Source organism: Glycine max, chromosome 1, assembly GCF_000004515.6.
Source record: "Glycine max cultivar Williams 82 chromosome 1, Glycine_max_v4.0, whole genome shotgun sequence".
Classification (NCBI taxonomy): domain Eukaryota; kingdom Viridiplantae; phylum Streptophyta; class Magnoliopsida; order Fabales; family Fabaceae; genus Glycine; species Glycine max.
In genome coordinates this window covers 24,504,716-24,527,047 of record NC_016088.4, presented here as the reverse complement: position 1 = coordinate 24,527,047, position 22,332 = coordinate 24,504,716, and positions in this window count along the sequence as shown.

Below are 22,332 nucleotides of genomic sequence, written 5' to 3'. Positions count from 1 at the left end.
TGTTTGCCGAAAAAGGGAAGTACACATTTTCTATCTTATACAAATTCATTTTGCCTCTCTTCATTTTGAATTGCTAACATTTGAATTTCTGGAAATGGAAGAATAGAAGAAAATAGAAAGTATCCATAGAATATTCCTCTATTGAAACCAAAGCATGACACGTAGCCTTATCTCCTAGTATAAGACAATGGTCTTTTCATGGAATCAACACTGATCTCGTAACAGATCTTTCTTTGAAGTCTATAAAAGGCAGCCTCTACTCAAAAATGAAAAAACAAGTCATTATATTGAGAAAATGAGAATATCTTTGAAGCAATACTCTGTTGAAACCACTGCACAACTAATTTAAATCTTTCATTTATTTATCCTTTGTTAAGCAAATTTATCTTGTATTTGAGCTTTATTGTTTATTCACTCATTGAGTGTTATTTAATACTTATATTCATTCAAGCTATTGTTTGTGAAAGTCAAGAGTGACTTAGTGTTAAACAATACTTGGGTTTCTTAGATTCAATGAGAGTCTAAGACAGTACGACAAGTGGTATTAAGAATACTTGTATAGTTAGGAGTAGAAGGTCAGAATACTTATTTTGTAATTAAGTTATGATTAGTGGAACCCTTTACTATTGAGTAAATGATAATTGGACATAGCTCAAGTTGACTGAACCAATACAAATCAAGTGTTCTACTTCTCTCAATAGTTTATTAAATGTTTTATTAGTACTCTCTGTCACTTCTTTAATACCAAGTATTTATTTGAAAAATTGTTTTAAAGACTCTCTCTTATTAAGTCACTCGACAATCAAACTTATCTTTATTAAAACCTATTTTTCTCTTCAATGGATGACTTATCATGTATACATATGCTTTTTTGTCTATATTTGTTCTAAAAGTTACAAAAGTTATTATCTTTGATATTCATACTATTCAACCAGTCCCCCTTCCAGTGTAATTGTTGTTATTTCACACAAGATCAAGTTGTTGATGTGATGACTAAGCCCCTAAAGCTTGACTCTTTCCAAAAACTCCAAATACAAATTGGAGCGTGCAAGGTTCCTAAACTAAACTAGTTGCATAGCCATAATTAATTCAAGGAAGGGTTTGTTGAGTATGTTGTCTTATCTTTAGTTTTCTGTTTAGCTAAATCAGATTGCATTTTGATATGTTTTCATTATCTTTAATTAGCTTTAGTTATCTTTTGGTTAATCTTATCTTTCTGTTATTGTTGCTAACAAATGCTTATATATAAAGGTTGGTCTCCTATTCAATAAATATTCATTCTCCAATTTATTTGAGAGACACTTTGCAATGTTTACAAGTAATAATCCTTTCGTTCTGATGTAAACCCATTTGCACAAGGGTTGATGATGAATCTTCAAAGGTTTTCTTTTTTCTTTTTTTTGTATGAAATTCAAAAAATGGAATGGATAAGGAGAATGAAGAAGGTGGTTGGAAGAATCACTCCTCTAGAATTACTGTCACACACAAGGTGGTGTTCCTTGATAAACCAATTTATTGAATCACTCAAGTAACTAAGGAGATTCACTCTCACACTTTAGAAGGTGATTAAAACTCAATTCAAGATATGTTTTTTATTAGAAAATGTGCAACCCATAAATAGCAATGACATCAAGTTGGTTACACAAGTGAGAAGATGAAATGATCACCAATAACAACAATTGATGGTGTCATTATACCTAATTAAATTAGAATTAAGACACAAATACATGTGGAAAAATGCTTAGCTCTTGGTCAGCCAAGAGGTAGCCACAAGCCTAGAGTTTCCACCTTATTAAACCTTAATTTCTTTAAATTAAAACAAGTCCATAGGTGGTGAGGATCCAAAGAGAATTGACAACCACTTTAACACAAGTTTGAACTTTTATTTTAACTAACAAAATGCTAATAAAATCACTCAAGAAAGGTGGCACCCTCTACTCTTCTTGGAACATGGTGCAATTGACAATCTGAAGCTCTTCCACTTGTAACTTGGGCCTAAATTCAAATAGCATAGTTAACACTTGTTGAAGAGCTTTCTTGGCCTTCTTTGTTCTAGCCCTTGGCATAGGTCCTCTAAGTCCTTCTAAAGGTTCCTTGCCCTTAGTCCTTGTCATGTCCTCATCACATTCCAAAATGACTCCAATTTTAGTCTTCAAAAAAAAAATTCTAAATTAATTGATATTCTCACTTTTCAATGAGTTATTCAAATACTATTCCAATTCCACCCTCTAATAAATGATATTATCTTAAAATACTTAATAATGCATTTATTAAAATTAAGAAAAAGAATAATAATATTTTAGTAAAATTATTCCTTAATAAATATTAATTCTCGTGGAATGCTTGTTTTCTTGTTTTGTGTGAAAAAACCCTTAAACATCAATCTCTAGGAATGGAAGAAATAATTAAATAGTTAACTTTTTAATGATTTGATAATATATGGCTAAATTATAATAGCATTGTATCAAAATCTAGCAATTCCTTGAATTGGTACTGGCTTTATTGTCAACAAATTGTTGAGTTTTCTTTTAGTTCACGCAATTTTTATAATTTTTTTTTGCATATTACGTAGCAGTTGATATCTGTTATCTGTGGATGAAACTGACGGCCACTTATTGATGAGTTGAGCTATTCTTATAAGAAATTGATTTATTTCTTCAAAATTCATTTGGGACGTAAAATATTACTGATGGAAACTTTAGGCCTAAGAGAGGACATGTGACATACATGCAATAATCCAATTATCAATTTATTTCAAAAGTGGGTTTGAATAACGACGAAGTATCCCACACGCCAAAATGGTTCGGATTCCAATCGATCGATGTCGACCCATTCCATATTGTTTTTATTTCTTAAAAGGCATTGCGAATTTGTATATGAAAAGATCTAAGATTTGTCTGATCATAAAAAATATACTTGTCGTAGTTTTTAAAGTAATAAAATAATTCATATTTAATTAGAAAAAAAGAAAACAATTCATACTAATAGATATTATTAATTAAATGTAGAAGTGTAGTTTTCACATTATTTTTAATAAGATTAGTTAAAATTTAGTTTTTACTTGTATTAATTTAGAAAAAATCAATCTAATTCATTTTAATATACGTACATTAACATTTAAATTGCTCGATATATTAATAAAATTAAATTAAAAACCAATGTAAATGAGGACAAGATTCAAACTTAGTATAGAAGTGTAGAACACATGCATGGCTTACACATGTGAACATTCATTTGCTGTTCAATTATTCTACTCAACTCGGAATGCAAGGAACCAGGCTGTTCTTTGTCAATCACCGTGACTTCATGAATTCTATAGATGGGAATTGTCTATAGTTACAGTTGGTTGCATTAACTATGAGTATACAAGTTGGGGATATATACTTGCTAGACATTAATGCTGTTTTTGTTTTACACGATAGAAATAAGCACGGATAAAATTGAGAAATGCTTTTGTAGCACCAGATTAAAATGAGAAATAACTTTAAAGTTCGTGGGAGTTCTACTATTTCTTACTTATTTTTACTCACATCTTTATTTCTCTTCAACAAAATATCTTTATCTTTTCATTTTTTTTCACCTATTTTCATTTACTTTATTTCTCTTTAATACCAAACACAACTTAAGAGTTAAATGGAGTGTGAAAATTACAAAGAAGCAACAATTTTATAAAGTAATAATTGAGTTAGATGTTTATGTACACTAGTGAATAGTGTATCTATTACTATATATATATATATATATATATATATAATGAGAAAAAGTGGCAGGCCATAACAACAAGACTCTTCTTGGGAATAGAGTTCCCACTACATTAGTCTATTACAACCATATACAATTCTTTGGAGGGACATTAAAAACATGAAGTCTGATATGAATCAGCCTAAGGTGGAGTAATTTAGCATAGAGCAATCCAACACTGAAGAAGAAATAACAACAGACAAGGTGGAGACAGCCTGTTATGATTAGGAACAAGGAACAACAACAAAATGCAGTAGGTAGTGGAGTGAGCAAGGGCTATCCTTCTGTGGCTGTGCAGTTCAATTCCGTTGGGATTGCTTTTTCACTTTTTGCATTTTGCTTTTTCTTTTCCTCCAAGGCAATATGCCACAACACCACTACCAAAATGTTAGCAGACCAAGAGCTTATAAATAGCAAACAATGTATTCAAATGAAAGCAAGCAATATAATCAAAAGTTCCTTTCCTTAATCTTCCCTTTTCTAGAGACACCTAGGTCTCGAAAGTTAGGATCCTTATGAGCAGAATTTCTGCTCATAATAATTTGGTGCTTTCATTGAACCCTCCAACCATGGTTGAAGCACCTCCGCCCAAAACCAGAATGGAACGCATCGAAGCAACCATAGCCAAGCTAGCCTCCAACCAACTCCATGTCACCAACACACTAGATGAACTCATTCACCGCATTACGATGTTAGAAGCCCGTCAACACCAGTCACCCATACCTCCATCTTCTTCCTCTGCGAAGACAGTCCTAAAACACACTCCAATAACGCCTCTATCGCTGACCCCGCCACTGCCTCCGCCGCTCAAGCCGCCTCAGTCACCCCCACTCACCGCACCCACGCCCTTGCCAACTCCGCCACCACAACCCGCACTCATGCTGAAACACACCACACCCTTACCAACTCCGTTTCCCATGCCTGTTCCTCACCTTGCCGCCGACAACAAGCACCAACTCGCCCACATGTCATCCTCCATCTTCACCCAGCTCAGCCACCTCCGTGCCGTGACTTCCCTCCACAACCTCTTTGGTTTCATGGTTCATTATGGTCGTGAAGCGGCTCCGCATGACAAGATTTTGGAACATAAAGTCATGGCACTATTTGAGACGGGAATTGTGCCCTATGGGTCGGCCATGGTTGCACGCAAGTGTCAACCAGCTACTTTTACCTTAAGGAAGGCGGCTGACCCAAAGGAACCTTGCCGGTACAGACCTTGGGATCCTGGACGACCTCGACGGACTCGTAACACCTTGAGGACAAGGTGTTTTCGGATGGGCGTAGGAATGTTATGAATCAACCCAAGGTGGAGTAATTCAGCACAGAGCAATCCAACACTGAAGAAGAAATAGCAACAGACAAGGTGGAGACAACCTGTTATGATTAGGAACAAGGAACAACAACAAAATGCAGTAGGTAGTGGAGTGAGCAAGGGCTGTCCTTCTGTGGCTGTGCAGTACAATTCTGTTGGGATTGCTTTTTCACTTTTTGCATTTTGCTTTTGCTTTTCTTCCAAGGCAATATGCCACAGCACCACTACCAAAGTGTTAGCAGACCAAGAGCTTATAAATAGCAAACAATGTATTCAAATGAAAGCAAGCAATATAATCAAAAGTTTATTTCCTTAATCTTTCCTTTTCTGGAGACACCTAGATCTCGAAAGCTAGGATCCTTATGAACAGAATTTCTGCTCATAACAAAGTCCCAAACCAAAAGTGTGACCAAGAGCAGCCAAAAAGTCTGCAACAACATTACTTTCTCTATACGTATGAGTAATCCTAACTTGTCAATCTTTCAACAAAAAGGATTTAATCCTATTCAAAATAGAAGCAAAATGATGAGTAGATGGAACTTGTGAAGTAATCATATGAACACTAATAGCAGAATTAGATTCAATCCAAAGCTTCCTGATATTGTTGTGCCAACCTAACTCGATAGCAGTATAAATAACTTATAACTCAGTCATCAACACAGAACAAGCACCCGGGTTTTTAGCAAAACCAGCCAGCCACACACCTTGTCACCTTGAGAATCCCTGAAAACTCCTCCACAGGCTGCAAAGTGTCCTCCACCACGAACTGATCCATCAGCATTAGCTTTAATCCAACCTTGAGGGGGAGATTTCCAACCCATAGAGATCCAAGAGTAGGAATTTTTCATGTGAGGAAGAAGCTTAAGCCTACTTTTAAGGATTGCATCCATCTAGATTTTAACTTGAGCTATAACTATATTAACCTCAGGATGAACACCTTTAAAAATACATTTATTTCTAATCTTCCAGATCATCCACACAGTAACACCAAACACAATATGCTAGTTAGAGATCCCTAGTTATATAAAATATCCTTAGTTACCATTGAGTCAGCCAATTATCTTTGTATGGAAATTATAATATTGTTTTGATAATTTTTTATAACCATTTTTAAAAGAAGAAAATAAGAGTGAAAAATGAAACAAGTTTATTCTATAAGATGAAATTAACTTATCTGTAAGTTAAAATCAATTATTTTAGGAGAAGCTTATCTAACATTAAGGTTTATTTAATTTGAATGAAAATAAATGTAATAACTCTATAGACTATAGAGTGTTTGATTACCGAACCTTAACTACTACTGAAAATTATATTACAACAACCTAAATTTGTAAACATTATCTTGGTTATTTTTTATGAGGACACATGTATTTTATACGGAAGAAAATATTGTGAGTTACATAAAAAATTATTATTATAAGAGATAAAAGTTTCTCTTTGAATATTTAGCATATAAATGTACACTCAAAGCTCAAATTTGGAATCACATATGAATTTAGACTAGTCATGAGTAAATTAATTTATACATTCCATGTTAAAACAAATTATCATCATAATATGAATTATTTAATTTCATATTATAAATATATTAAATACTATTGCACGACTTACCCTTGAACTAATTTTTACAGATTAACCGATTAATATAAAATATATCATATTTTTAATATTAATAAGAATTATGACTAATAATGTAAAATAGTTTTATTAAGTTAATTAAATAGAAATCACTATATTAGTATAATTTAAAGGTATTATCACATAATAATTTATGATTGTTTTAATCATGTATAGTCTATTTTCTCTATTAATATGATTATATATTTTCTTGAAAACGTATTAGTTAGTATATGTACAAAATGTAAATAATATAAAAAAATCTACATCTATAACCTAAAATAATATTTTTCATTAAAAAAAGTATATGAAATAATTATGAAGAGAAAAGTAAACAGTAAAAACCAAAAACTTTTTCCAATAATAAGTATGTAGATAAGGCATGAAAAATCTTTTACTATGCATTGGTGTCTTCTCCGTGACGTTCTGCCGCGCTGAACTTTTCTACCTGTTGCATCACTTTTGTTTCTTCCTTTCATATAAGGGAACGGTCACTCATCCTCGCCGTTCAATTTTTATATAAATACTTATATAGATTTTTTAAATTTCACTTTTCTGAAAATAAAGTATATATATATATATATATAAATTTAATATAAAAAGTATGTAAGTTAATTTATAAAAGAGACTTAACTTATTTGATTTGTGTTTCTTTTTTCTCTATGCGATAATAGTTCACTTTTTCACCCTATCCATGACTCATGATTACATAAAGCGTTTCTTCTTCAAAGTTCTAAGCTCTTACTTATTATTTAATTCCACACTCTCATGACTTTCTTCCTATATATTTTGTTTGACTGTGGATACCTCAAGATTCAAGGTACCATGCCCACGCTGGATTTATTTCAATTCTTTTGATTGCTCTTCAGATTTTTTTTAACAATATATGATTTTTTAAGGCTTTTATTTTAAAATTAAATAAATTTACTTTTATCATTAATTTATTTGTGTAAAATTATTAAATTTTTATGTCTAGTTTAAAAATTTCTCAAATTAAATTAACTAAATTGTTTTAATTTTCTTTTGGTGAATTTTAAAAAATATAGTTAAAATTTAATAACTAAAACATCATATCATTCAAATGAAAATTTTCAAATTTGCCTCACTCAAATCATGATATCCTATCTTATAAAAATTTTCAAACTTTTCACTTTTTTACTTTTAAATATTTCAAATTCATTATATACTCTTAAATATTTAAATAAAAATACCAACGAAGGTTAATTCATTTAGTAAGGATCAAACTTGTATCCCAAACGGATGTGGATTATTGGTTTGAATTTCGTTATTGATGTTAAAACCTTCTTAGTAGGTGATCCGTAAGTGTTCTTTGTTCTTTGAACCTTGAAACATATCCTTATCTTAAAAAGTTCACAAGACTCAACTCACCTTAATTTTTGTAACAAAAATATTTAATTATAAATAATGATTTCATAGTTTTTTGATAAAACAAATTAGAGGAATGCTATCAACACATTATACATTTCTCCCAACATACATCCTATCAATTGGTTGATATTTATTGAAAATTAAACAATCATGAGAGATACATTAAATATGAGGTAGGATCCACTATCTTTTGTAATTTTCAAAACATTTTAACCAATAAAAAATGTGTTTAAAAGAGTGTTTTTAACATTTCTCAATAAATTAATAATGAGTCTAAATTTACTTAATCTTTAAAGAGGACAAACTTAATTAAATAAAAATAAACCAAAACTAATATAGTACAAACTAAAAAGAAGTAAGGAACATAAGATAAATAATCAAATTCATCTTCAATAATGCGATGCAGTGACAAATTAACTTCTGAAAGATAAAAAATACAAATTTAGTTCATGAATGTGCAAAAAGTGTGACAAACTAATCTTGTCATTAAATTTGTGAGACTATTTTATCATTAAATTATAATGTTCAAGGATTAATTTGACAATAAGTTATATTTTTAAGACTAATTTGATATTAAGTTGTAAAGTTTAGGGATCAATTTGTTATTAAATTATTTGTAAGATTAATTTATCACACTTTTTATACATTGAGGGACTAAATTTAAATTTTTTTTCATTTTTTAGAAACCAATTTTTTAACGCCTCAAATTTTCAATCATGAATTTGACTATTTTTCCGTAATTCAGTTAACTCTTTTAAAATCCATTTCTTTCAACTTTCCCGCCTACATGTTCGGGCAAAGCTATATACAAAAATAAATATAAAGCCTGAAGCCCAATGAGCAATGGCCCATAATATGGATACTCCGCCATTTTGTCTTTGCACCTCAGGCCTTTATATATATATATATATATATATATATATATATATATATATATATATATATATATGACACTTTTAATGCACTCACTGAGTCATTAACAACCACCATCATAAATTTTAGAAAAAAAATCAACAATTTCTTCACTTGTAATAAGAATATATCTGTTATTTAATATCAATTTTTTTTAAAACATTTAAAAGGGTCATAATAGTGCTCATAAGTGATAACTCACTTCTCTGTTCTTGTTCCTCTCTCCTCATGTCGGTAATAATCATGGTTCATAATTCACACTCTAAAAATTCAAGTCTTCTTCAGGCTAACCCACTTCACCCATATGAAAAAATCTGAAACTCAAAGTGAATAGCAACTTTAGGTTGCCTTAAAGGTTCAAGGAACCTTGGCTTCGAACCAAACATATACCTTTGACCCTTTGTTTCTGCTTATTGTGTTGGTACATTATTATTACCATGTTTAATGAACAAGGTTTGTCAAAGACAGAGTTGAACTTGCCTCAGAAAAAAAAAGGATAGTTGAGCTTTAAAAGGAACAAATTAACAAGTGCTCTTTTAGAAAAACTAGACATTGCAACGCAGAAATTTTTTCCATAATATAAAAAGAATTACCAAAATATATAACTCCTCCCATTATTTACAAAATATACTTTACTATTTACAATGTAAATTTGGGTTGGGGACCCAAATTTACATTGTGATCTTTAAAAAAATTTCAGTTTTAACGTTGAGAATTCGGGTCCCCAAACCCGAATTCTCAACGTGATTTTTGGTTTTTTTTTGTTTTTTTTTTATTTTTTAAAAATATATATAGATAAAGGAAATTAATAAAATTGGAGAAAATTATGAATTTAAAAACAATTAGTTAAAAATATTACAGTGTAAATTTATTTTGAAGATTTACATTAGTATTAAATTGTACAGTTGAATAATGTTTTATTAATTTATGAATAATGTGAAATGAAATACAATGATAGTAAAAAAAATATTAATTTGCTTGACTTGAACTTTCGGGACGGTGGGAACACCTATTTTTTGAATGACCAACTAGTTTGCAGATTGAACACCGTTTTGGTTGACCTCTTTCTCTCTCATTCATATCTGATCGTATTCTTGTAGGTTTTGATCGACCTTTTTTGTTTATCCTCATGGCTAGATTGACACATAATTGTGGTCCTTCATATGGTAGCCAATAATCATGATGACGCATGTCTGCTAACGGGACTTTGTTGACACTTGACACAGACACTTGACATGTAATCCAATGTGTACATTGTACTAACTTATTGCAAGTAATCTATATTAATGTGCTTACATGCAACAATGACATGTGCACATGGCATGTGTAGCTTTTGAGGTTTCCCACAATCACATGTTCTTTTATTCTTTTATCCAGGTTGACAGTGAGTTTCCCCATTCGACGCCTCTCTCTCGTATTGAGTCTTTCCTCAACTTGAAATTGAAATCTTTGGCGGTCAAATTGTTGAATGAAGTAAGTGTTGGACATAGTTTCTTCTTCGGTGATGAATTTGGCTGCAATAAGTGTGTAAACTTGTCCGGAGGCGATCATTGCATCAGCGCTTGAGTCCCATGGTCAACAAAATATTTGTTTAACTTCTCATACATGGCTCTGACCAAGGCTGTGATTGGAAAATTTTGATTTTTTTAGCATCGAGTTTAGTACTCTGCCAAATTAGTGGTCATGTGTCCTCACCGTTTTCCGTCATCACATGCCAAGGTCCATTGCTCCCTTGGTATTTGATCAAGCCATGCTGTACTGTGCGAGTTGTCTTCTTTTAACTCCCGGTAGTGGCGAAAAAACTATGGTTGAGTCATGGCATACCCTGTAGTTTGAAAAAAATGTAAATATGAATGTTAGTTTAAAGTTAAATAATTAAATATTGCGCATTAGAATATAAACAAAATATCTTACCCATACTCAAGACATTTTTTCTTTCGTCCTCATTTTGAACTATTTTTTTTTATAGTTTTGACCTATGTGCCGAATACAGAACACATGTGATGAGTTGTCTGCTGTCTACCCACTGTTCGGTCATCTGTATGCACTTTTGATTGACTCGTATCTGTCAGAGATTAAGCATATACCATGTTGTGGTGTCACACATGTTCTCAAGTTTTGCAAAAAAAAGTGCCACCCATCTACTGTCTCACCCTCGACAATGGCAAATGCCAATGGAAATATGTTGTTAGCGCCATCTTGTGAAATTGCAACTAACAATGTCCCTTTGTATCTTCCATATAGCCATGTTCCATCGATTCACACAATGGGTTTACAAAATGCAAACGCATCAATGCATGCCTTAAATGACCAAAAAAGTCGATGGAATATGACCTTGTTTGGGATTGGTTGATTGGACTCATCCAAGGAATAGTTTGAATCCTGACAATTGTGCCATGGACGAAAAGTTGCAAAGCTTGTAGGTATTTGGGAAGTATGCTGTATGACTCTTCCCAATTACCGTATACCTGCTCGAGGCCCATTGTTTTTCCAGCCATGCTTTACGATATGTGATGGTGTATCCGAACTCTCATCTTACAAATGTGATGAATGTAGGAATGGTTAGTTGCTCGATTTCTTCAACCATCACAAGGATATTTTTGCCTACAAGTTTCAAATCCATCTTATTGTGATCTTTTGAAATGGTTGACATGACGCATGTGTAAGGCCCTTTTATCATTCTAATTTCCCAAAATTTTAGATTTTTCTTTCGGACACTCTACCACGGGCACCCTTCAGCTGGCCAACATATGACCCATGATAGTCATGTGACATTTCGTTGCTTTCAAACTGAGCAACGTGAATATCAGTAGTTAGGACGACTCATTTAGTTGAGGAGTCATCTCATAGTAGTTTGACGATCCACTAAGTAGTTGTATGTATGAAGTAATGTGAGTATCGAATTTGGTGGGTTCAAAATGAGGGACGTAATAATCATCTATGGTCATGTATGTGATTGGTGTGTAAGAGGATGGGCCTTCATGGTAGTTTTGAGTATGGTAGTCAGTGTATGGTGTTTCATGAATTTGTGGTGATTGAACAGTTGTTTCGACATTGGCAGTAGAAGAAGGTTGTTGTTCGTATTGTATGAGCAACTGAAAGCCACTTAAGCATTGATGTCAGTTATAGACATTGAACATGACATCAATATCCTCATCGTCACTAATAATAGCAACCTAGTAATTGAACATGCCAGACCTAGCAGAAATGGGGTATCGATAAATGACTGTAGTTATGGTTTGACCTCAGTTTAAACCCATCTTACGTTGGATTTTTGTTTTCAAGGCATTGAAGGTCATGCCTGATGTAAGCTCCATTGGAGCTTGTAGGCCTAGGATCTTCTTCATCAATGGATTCCTTTGCTTCTTGGAAGATGAATGGCAACGAAATGGAGAAGGAAGAGGGAGACGCCACTTCAAGGAGAAGATGAGTCTAGAAGAAATTCACCACCATAGGAGGCCATGGATAAGAGCTTGGAGGAAGAAGGAGATGAATGAAGGGAGAGGAAGAGAAGAGCACGAAATTTTGTGCTCTAAAAGAACTCTGAAATATGAAGTTTAATTTTCAAATGATCAAAGTTCCAAAAAATGCACACACATGATCTCTATTTATAGCCTAAGTGTTACACAAAATTGGAGGGAAATTTGAATTTCAATTCAAATTTTACTTGAATTTGAAATTGAATTTGTGAAGCCAAACTTTGGAGCCAAAATTTCACTAATTATGATTAGTGAATTTTAGTTATGGTTCATCCCACTAATTCAAGATCAATTCCAAGATTCTCCACTAAATGTGCTTAGGTGTCATGAGGCATGTAAAGCATGAAGAACATGCACAAAGTGTGACTATATGATGTGGCAATGGGGTGTAGTAAGAAAATGCCCACCTCCCCCTCTAAAATTTAATTGGATTGGGCTGCTACCAATTCAATTAAATTTATTTCCAACCACAAACACATCAAATATTCACTTAGTGCATGTGAAATTATAAAACTAACCCTAATACAAAAACTAGTCTAGGTGCCCTAAAATACAAGGGCTGAAAAATCCTATATTTCTAGGATACCCTAACTACATTATGGAGCCCTAAATACAAGGCCCAAAATTAATGAAACCTTAATCTAATATGTACAAAGATAAGTGGGCTCATACTTAGCCCATGGGCCCGAAATCTACCCTAAGGCTCATGAGAACCCTAGGGCCTTCTCTTGCATTTTTTGGCCTAATCTTCTTGGAGTCTTCTATCTAATGCCCTTGGGGGGTTGGATTGCATCATTCCCTCCCCCTTGAAAAGGATTTGACCTCAAATCCAGAGGTTCTTGAAACTCATGGATTCTTTCTTCAACACCTGTAAAAAGAATGAAAACATATGTATTAGTGATGTTGGGTATGTTAGAGTACGGTAAGGACTGAAAACCCCTTTCATGACCATCTTCCCATGAGAGAATATAGTTCCTCACCAACTCAATGAGTGGTGCTACAAGTATAGAAAAATATGGGACAAACCTTTTGTAAAAGTTTGTTAAGATATTGAAGCCCCAAATTTCCCTTATACTTGGTGGAGTAGGCCACTCATGAATGACCTTTATTCTCTTAGGGTCCATGGGAAGCCCTTGATCACTATTTAAAAAGTTAATTAAAGTAATGGAATAAAACATACCTTTTTCTTTATTTTCATGTTGATTATTCCTACAAAAAATTACGACAAACCTAAGGTGTCCCACATGAGCACCTAGGTTTGCATTGAAACAAAAAATAAGAACAAACCTACCTAATGAGTCCCTATGTACACAAATCATGAAGATGTTGGGTGCATGAGTGATTTTACAAAAGAGTGTTGCACCACTTAACACATTCATCATACCACCTATCATAGGGATTTGGTGCCTAATAATACCTATTTTGGGCACCAACAAAGCACAAGGATTTAAGCTCTTACGAACCAAACCCTCATCCAACAACTCCTTTACTTGAGGAATAAACTCAAGCCTAAGAGGTGTGGCAATGCTAACAAGTGTCTTTTTACAAAGGAGAAAATGTGGAGGTTGTCTAAGAGGGGAAATTTCTTTGATATTTGTCTTTATTTCAAAATGTCTTTCCTTCTTAGCTAACCTCTTGGAGGAGACACTTACCTCCTTACACTACTCCTTAACCATTAAAGGTTGTCCTTCTTCTTTGGGGTAGATCTCTTTACTAGATTCTTCTCGTTTTGCTTCTTCACTTTCACTAGAGGAAGGTGAAGTAGTAGCCTCATCTTGGCTACTATAAATGTCTTGGCCCCTCATAATCATGGTTTTCTTGGTGGGGCATTGAGAAGTAATGTGCTCTCTTCCAAGACATTTAAAGCACTTTATGGAGCTAGTCTTCTCTTGCATACTAGCCTTAAGTGGTTGCTTTTCTATTGTCTTCCCCTTATCATCTTTGGGCTTAGAAGGTATCACCCCTAAGATGCCTTTACCTTGGTCTTTCTTTGGATAATAGTGAGAGTCATAAGATTTTGAAGTAGACTTCCTTTTAAGTTGTTGCTCTACCCTTATTTCCCTATCTAAGTTAGCCTCTACATTGTCCTTCCCATGGAAGTGTGGGAGGTTAATGTTAGCCTCTTGAGGTTTTCTTTCCTTTTCTCTCCAATGTGAGTGAGGTCTAGGATGTGCTCTATGCCTTCCTTCATAATAGTCATGAAGTTCTTCACTTAGGCTCTTGCATAAGTTATGACTACAATAGGAGGCATGTTTTTCTTTTCTTAACTCTTTTAGTATTTTCCTTCTTTCTTCTTCCCTTATTTTCTCTTTTTCATCTTGACTTATTTCTTCCACTTTTTTTTTTCATTTTTCTTTTCTCTCTTGTTTTTCTTTCCACAACTTAAGGGATCTCAACTCATCTAATATCTTATACAAGGGGTCCTTAGGAGTAGCACCCTCACCATTAACACTAGATGAAGAATGAAGACTCATGTTGGTTTCTAAGTTATGGTTCTTTCTTGTTGGGGGTTTGAAAAAAAGGTAAAAGAAACTATGATTGAAACTAGCCAAAATAAACACTAAAAGAGGTGTGAAAGATAAGGTAAAAACTAATTGGTAAAAGGCAAGCTATCTAGGCAGTTTGACAATGGAGGGTAAAGGAAATAAGCTATGAAAGTAAGCAAGAAATTAAAGTGCAAGAAATGCAAACTAGGCGGATCCTAAGAGTGTTTGGATGACCTAATTTAAGGTTCCCAACAAAACACTCACTATCCTAAGGGAAAATTTCCTAAAATTATTACACACTATTGGAAGTAGGGTGACCTATTGGAGGCTCCCAACTTACTTCCAATGAAAGGCCTTTTTGTTACAGTTTGAAAGCAAAGAAAATTGCCAATTACAAATTACAAAAAAAAAGAAGTCCTCAATTTTGGTGGCTATTCTCTCTTTTGTGTTTCACTCAATTTGGAGTGCTTCTTATTCCAATAGCTCTTAAGGTGGTTGGCCCCTTGCTTCTTGACTCAAATTCTTCTAGGGATGACACCAATCCTCCTTTCCAATTCCCTATATGGCAACTCACAAACAAGGAAACAAAGAGACAAGCAATAACCAAAGACCAAAATGTGAGATGAAAGCTAAACCAAAAGAGTTTTGACAAGACAAAGTTTCAAGGATGATTCAACAATTAAAGCAATGAAAAGCACATAAAAGCAAGGTAGGACTCAAAGAGAAACTTAGAATGGCTCTAGATAGAGTAAAAAAAACTAAAAAAAAGACTCAAGAAACCTCTAGTTTTGGCACTTGTTTTCACAATAATTTTCAATTGAAATTTCAGAACTAGGATTGGTATAAAATAGGCACCAATTATAGAACAAATTTTGAGCCAAAACAACAAGCACACTTTCCATTCACTTTTTTTTCCAGGACACTGATTTTTCTGCCAACTTGTGTGATTTTTCTTATTTTTTTCCTTTAATCCAAATCGCTTGGTTCTTTTTTATAATTTTGGTCCAGATGTCTACAAAATTCAGTAAAAATTTTAGCTCAAAAAACATAGTGACCAATTCCCAGTAATTTATACAAGTTCGTATGTTCAAGCTGCCAACACTAGCGATTTCAACCTAGAAATCAAGAGTAGTGTTTATGTTGCTTAAGGCTTGGATAGTTACAATTTGTGTTTGCTTATGCTCAATTATCTTGAATAACATAATTCAAGAGAGCTTAAGACTTATTTTGATTCACAAATCCAGCCACAACTCAGCACCACAACTCAACTTCATCATAGGCATCATGTAGGAATCTTAGAAAACAAAAAAGAGTTCAACAACAAGACTACTTCTAGGAACTGATTTAGACCATGTTATGAACTAAATAACATGTATGAATTAGACTCAAAATTCAAAAGATAGGCTAAGAATGACAAGAATAAATGAACAAATGTATCTAAAATTCAAGAGTAGATCTACAAAATTTGAATCACTGAAATGCAAGAACAAGTGTAGATCTAAGATTTAATCGGTTTATTTTTTTTGAATCTACTCTAAGCAGCACCAAACCACAAGACAATGGAGGATATACATGGAGAATAAGATGAAGAACAAGGAATTAAAGAGAATTCACCGAACAAAAAGATAGAGGAAACAAAAGAACATCACCTAGATGAAGATGCTCTTGATACCACATGATGTAAGCTCCATTGGAGCTTGTAGGCCTAGGATCTTCTTCATCAATGGATTCCTTTGCTTCTTGGAAGATGAATGGCAGCGGAATGTTGAAGGAAGAGAGAGAGGAGACGCCACTTCAAGGAGAAGATAAGTCTAGAAGAAGCTCACCACCATAGGAGGCCATGGATAAGAGCTAGCAGGATGAAGGAGATGAATGAAGGGAGAGGAAGAGAAGAGCACAAAATTTTGTGCTCTAAAAGAACTCTGAAATCTGAAGTTTAATTTTCAAATGATCAAAGTTCCAAAAATTGCACACTCATGACCTCTAATTATAGCCTAAGTGTCACACAAAATTGGAGGGAAACTTGAATTTTAATTCAAATTTTACTTGAATTTGAAATTGAATTTGTGGAGCCAAACTTTGGAGCCAAAATTTCACTAATTATGATTAGTGAATTTTAGTTATGGTTCAGCCCACTAATCCAAGATCAATTCCAAGATTTTGCACTAAGTGTGCTTAGGTGTTATGAGGCATGTAAAGCATGAAGGAAATGCACAAAGTGTGACTATATGATGTGGCAATGGGGTGTAGTAAGCAAATGCTCACCTCCCCCTCTAAAATTTAATTGGATTGGGCTTCTACCAATTCAATTATATTTATTTCCAACCACACACATCAAATATTCACTTAGTGCATGTGAAATTACAAAACTATCCCTAATACATAAACTAGTCTAGGTGCCCTAAAATAGAAGGGCTGAAAAATGCTATATTTTTAGGGTACCCTACCTACATTATGGAACCTTAAATACAAGGCCCAAAATTAATGAAACCTTAATCTAATATGTACAAAGATAAGTGGGCTCATACTCAGCCCATGGGCCCGAAATCTACCCTAAGGCTCATGAGAACCCTAGGGCCTTCTCTTGCATTTTTGGCCCAATCTTCTTGGAGTCTTGTATCCAATGCCCTTGGGGGGTAGGATTGCATCAATGCCTCTTTTCATTGAAATAAGTACTTTGTTTCCGCCCTAAAACTCAATACTCTTGTCATAGTCGACTACATAGGCATCATAGTAGACTACGATAAGGATGTTTTCATTTCTGCTTGCCATGGTGACTGAGAGTGATTAGGTTTGGACATTGAGTGATGTAAGCTCCATTGGAGCTTGTAGGCCTAGGATCTTCTTCATCAATGGATTCTTTTGCTTCTTGGAAGATGAATGGTAGCGGAATGGAGAAGGAAGAGAGAGAGGAGATGCCGCTTCAAGGAGAAGATGAGTCTAAAAGAAGCTCACTAACATAGGAGGCCATGGATAAGAGCTTGGAGGAAGAAGGAGATGAATGAAGGGAGAAGAAGAGAAGAGCACGAAATTTTGTGCTCTAAAAGAGCTCTGAAATTTGAAGTTAAATATTCAAATGATCAAAGTCCCAAAAAATGCACACACACGACCTCTATTTATAACCTAAGTGTCACACAAAATTGGAGGAAAATTTGAATTTCAATTCAAATTTCACTTGAATTAGAAATTGAATTTGTGGAGCCAAACATTGGAGCCTAAAATTCACTAATTATGATTAGTGAATTTTAGTTATGGTTTGGCCCACTAATCCAAGATCAATTCCAAGATTCTTCACTAAGTATGCTTAGGTGTCATGAGGCATGTAAAGTATGAAGGACATGCACAAAGTGTGACTATATGATGTGGCAATGGGGTGTAGTAAGCAAATGCTCCCCTCCCCCTCTAAAATTTAATTGGATTGGGCTTCTACCAATGCAATTAAATTTATTTCCAACCACACACATCAAATATTCACTTAGTGCATGTGAAATTACAAAACTACCCCTAATACAAAAACTAGTCTAGGTGCCCTAAAATACAAGGGCTGAAAAATCCTACATTTTCTAGGGTACCTTACCCACGTTATGGAGCCCTAAATACAAGGCCCAAAAATAATGAAACCTTAATCTAATATGTAAAAAGATAAGTGGGTTCATACTTAGCCCATGGGCCCGAAATCTGCCCTAAGGCTCATGAGAACCCTAGGGCCTTCTCTTGCATCTTTGGCCCAATCTTCTTGGAGTCTTCTATCCAATGCCCTTGGCGGGTAGGATTGCATCATTCCCCCCCCCCCTTGAAAAGGATTTGACCTCAAATCCAGAGGTTCTTGAAACTCATTAGTTCTTTCCTCAACACCTGTAAAAAGAATGAAAACATATGTATTAGTGATGTTGGGTATGTTAGAGTACGGTAAGGACTGAAAACCCCTTTCTTGGCCATCTTCCCATAAGAGAATATAGTTCCTCACCAACTCAATGAGTGGTGCTACAAGTATAGAAAAATATGGGACAAACCTTTTGTAAAAGTTTGTTAAGATATTGAAGCCCCAAATTTCCCTTATACTTGGTGGAGTAGGCCACTAATGAATGACCTTTATTCTCTTAGGGTCCATAGGAAGCCCTTGATCACTATTTAAAAAGTTAAGGAAAGTAATGGAATAAAACATACCTTTTTCTTTATTTTCATGTTGATTATTTCTACAAAAAATTATGACAAACCTAGGGTGTTCCACATGAGCACCTAGGTTTGTATGGAAACAAAAAATAAGAACAAACCTACCTAATGAGTCCCTATGTACACAAATCATGAAGATGTTGGGTGCATGAGTGATTTTACAAAAGAGTGTTGCACCACTCAACACATTCATCATACCACCTATCATAGGGATTTGGTGCCTAATAATACCTATTTTAGGCACCAACAAAGCACAAGGATTTAAGCTCTTGCGAACCAAACCCTCATCCAACAACACCTTTACTTGAGGAATAACCTCAAGCTCAATAGGTATGGGGGTGCTGAGGGATGTTTCCCTTGATAGGAGAAGGTAGAAAGATTGTTTAAGAATGAGTGCTCTTTTAATATCACCTTTTGTTTCTAAATGTTTTTCCTTCTTAACAATCTTCTTGGAGGAATCATTTTCCTCTTTTTCCTTCCTCTTGGCCTTTGAAGACAAGGCCTTACTATCCTTCTTTTTCTTTTGTTTTTCTAGTTTTTCTTCCTCATCCCTCTTATCTTTCATAGTTAGTTGATCTTTGGCCACCTGTGAAGGTGTTTGAGGAAGCAACACAAATTTAGTGCCAAGATGGGTGAGGGTAATTTCATTAGTTAGGCCATTGTAAATGATCTTCCTATCAAATTTCCATGGCCTTCCTAAAAGAATATGTCCTACCTCCATGGGAACTATATCACAATTAATTTCATCCTTATATGTCCCAATGAAGAAAGGTACCTTCACTTGTTGGTTAACTATCATTTCCCCTTGCTCATTGAGCCATTGAAGTTTATAAGGTTTTGGGTGGGGAATGATAGTGAGGTTCAACTTGGAAACTAATCTTGTGCTACAACAATTGCAACAAGATCCACTATCCACAATGAAAGAACAAGTTTTATCTAAAATTTTGCATCTTGTATGAAAGATGTTCTCTCTTTGTGATTGAGATAGATCACAACATTGACCTCCAAGGAGCCTTCTGACCATTAAGAGGTCACCTTCTTCATGGGGGTAGACATCCTCACTAGACTCTTCACCCCTTACATCATCTTCACTTCCACTAGAGGAAGGGAAAGAAGTAGTCTCCTCTTGACTACTATAAATGTCTTGACCCCTCATGATCATGGTTTTCTTTGTGGGGCATTGAGAGGCAACATGACCTCTCCCAAGACATTTGAAGCATTTAATGCTGCTAGTCCTTTCTTGGGAACTAGTCTTAGGGGTGTATTTCTCTATGGTCTTACCCTTATCTTCCTTGTGTTTTGAAGGTGCAGCCCCCAAAATTCCAGGTGCAGCCCTCAAGAAACCTCTAGTTTTGGAACTTGTTTTCACAATAATTTTCAATTGAAATTTAAGAACTAGGATTAGTATAAAATAGACACCAATTATAGAACAAATTTTGAGCCAAAACAACAAGCACACTTCCCTTTCAGTTTTTTTTCTTGGACACTGATTTTTCAGCCAACTTGTGTGATTTTTCTTATTTTTTCCTTTATTCAAAATCACTTGGTTCTTTTTTCATAATTTTGGTCCAGATGTCTAAAAAATTAAGTAAAAATGTCAGCTCAAAACATGTAGTGACCAATTCCTAGTAATTTATACAAGTTCGTATGTTCAAGCAGCCAGCACCAGCAATTTCAACCTAGAAATCAAGAGTAGTGTGTATGTTGCTAAAGACTTGGATAGTTACAATTTGTGTTTTGATTATGCTGAATTATCTTGAATAACACAATTCAAGAGAGCTTAAGACTTATTTTGATTCGCAAATCCAGCCATAACTCAGCACCACAACTCAACTTCATCATAGGCATCATGTAGGAAACTTAGAAAACAAAAAAAAGAGTTCAACAAAAAGACTACTTCTAGGAATTGATTTAGAACATGTTATGAACAAAATAACATGCATGAATTATACTCAAAATTCAAAAGATAGGCTTAGAATGACAAGAATACATGAACAAATGTTTCTAGAATTCAATAAACAAAATAAAAATTCAACACAAACTTAGAACATAACGTGACAATTACTATGACTAAACATGACTCTAAGACAACATGGATTAAGTGATTTACACTTAGATTTTTGTGTTTTTTTTTCTAATCAATATTTTGGAAGAAAATTTTGATCTAAAGGTTCAGCACAAGAATATTATGAATGAAAAATGATAGAACCTAAAATCAACACAAAAACATGATTCAAGAGTAGATCTACAAAATTTGAACCATAGAAATGCAAGAACAAGTGTAGATCTAAGATTTAATCAGTTTATTTTTTTTGAATCTACTCTAAACAGCACCAAAACACAAGACAATGGAGGATATACATGGAGAATAAGATGAAGACCAAGAAATTAAAGAGAATTCACCGAACAAAAAGGTAGAGGAAGCAAAAGAACATCACTTAGATGAAGATGCTCTGATACCACATGATGTAAGCTCCATTGGAGCTTGTAGGCCTAGGATCTTCTTCATCAATGGATTCCTTTGCTTCTTGGAAGATGAATGGCAGTGTAATGGAGAAGGAAGAGAGAGAGGAGATGCCACTTCAAGGAGAAGATGGGTCTAGAAGAAGCTCACCATCATAGGAGGCCATGGATAAGAGCTTGGAGGAAGAAGGAGATGAATGAAGGGAGAGTGATGCAAGCTCCATTGGAGCTTGTAGGCCTAGGATCTTATTCATCAATGGATTCCTTTGCTTCTTGGAAGATAAATAGCAGCGGAATGGAGAAGGAAGAGAGAGAGGAGACGCCACTTTAAGGAGAAGATGAGTCTAGAAGAAGCTCACCACCATAGGAGGCCATGGATAAGAGCTTGGAGGAAGAAGGAGATGAATGAAGGGAGAAGGAGAGAAGAGCACGAAATTTTGTGCTCAAAAGGAGCTCTGAAATCTGAAGTTAATATTCAAATGATCAAAGTTGAAAAAAATACACGCACATGACCTCTATTTATAGCCTAAGTGTCACACAAAATTGGAGGGAAATTCAAATTTCACTTGAATTTGAAATTGAATTTGTGGAGCCAAACTTTGGAGCTAAAATTTCACTAATTATGATTAGTGAATTTTAGTTATGGTTCATGAGGCATGAAAAGCATGAAGGACATGCACAAAGTGTGACTATATGATGTGGCAATGGGGTGTAGTAAGCAAATGCTCACCTCCCCCTCTAAAATTTAATTGGATTGGGC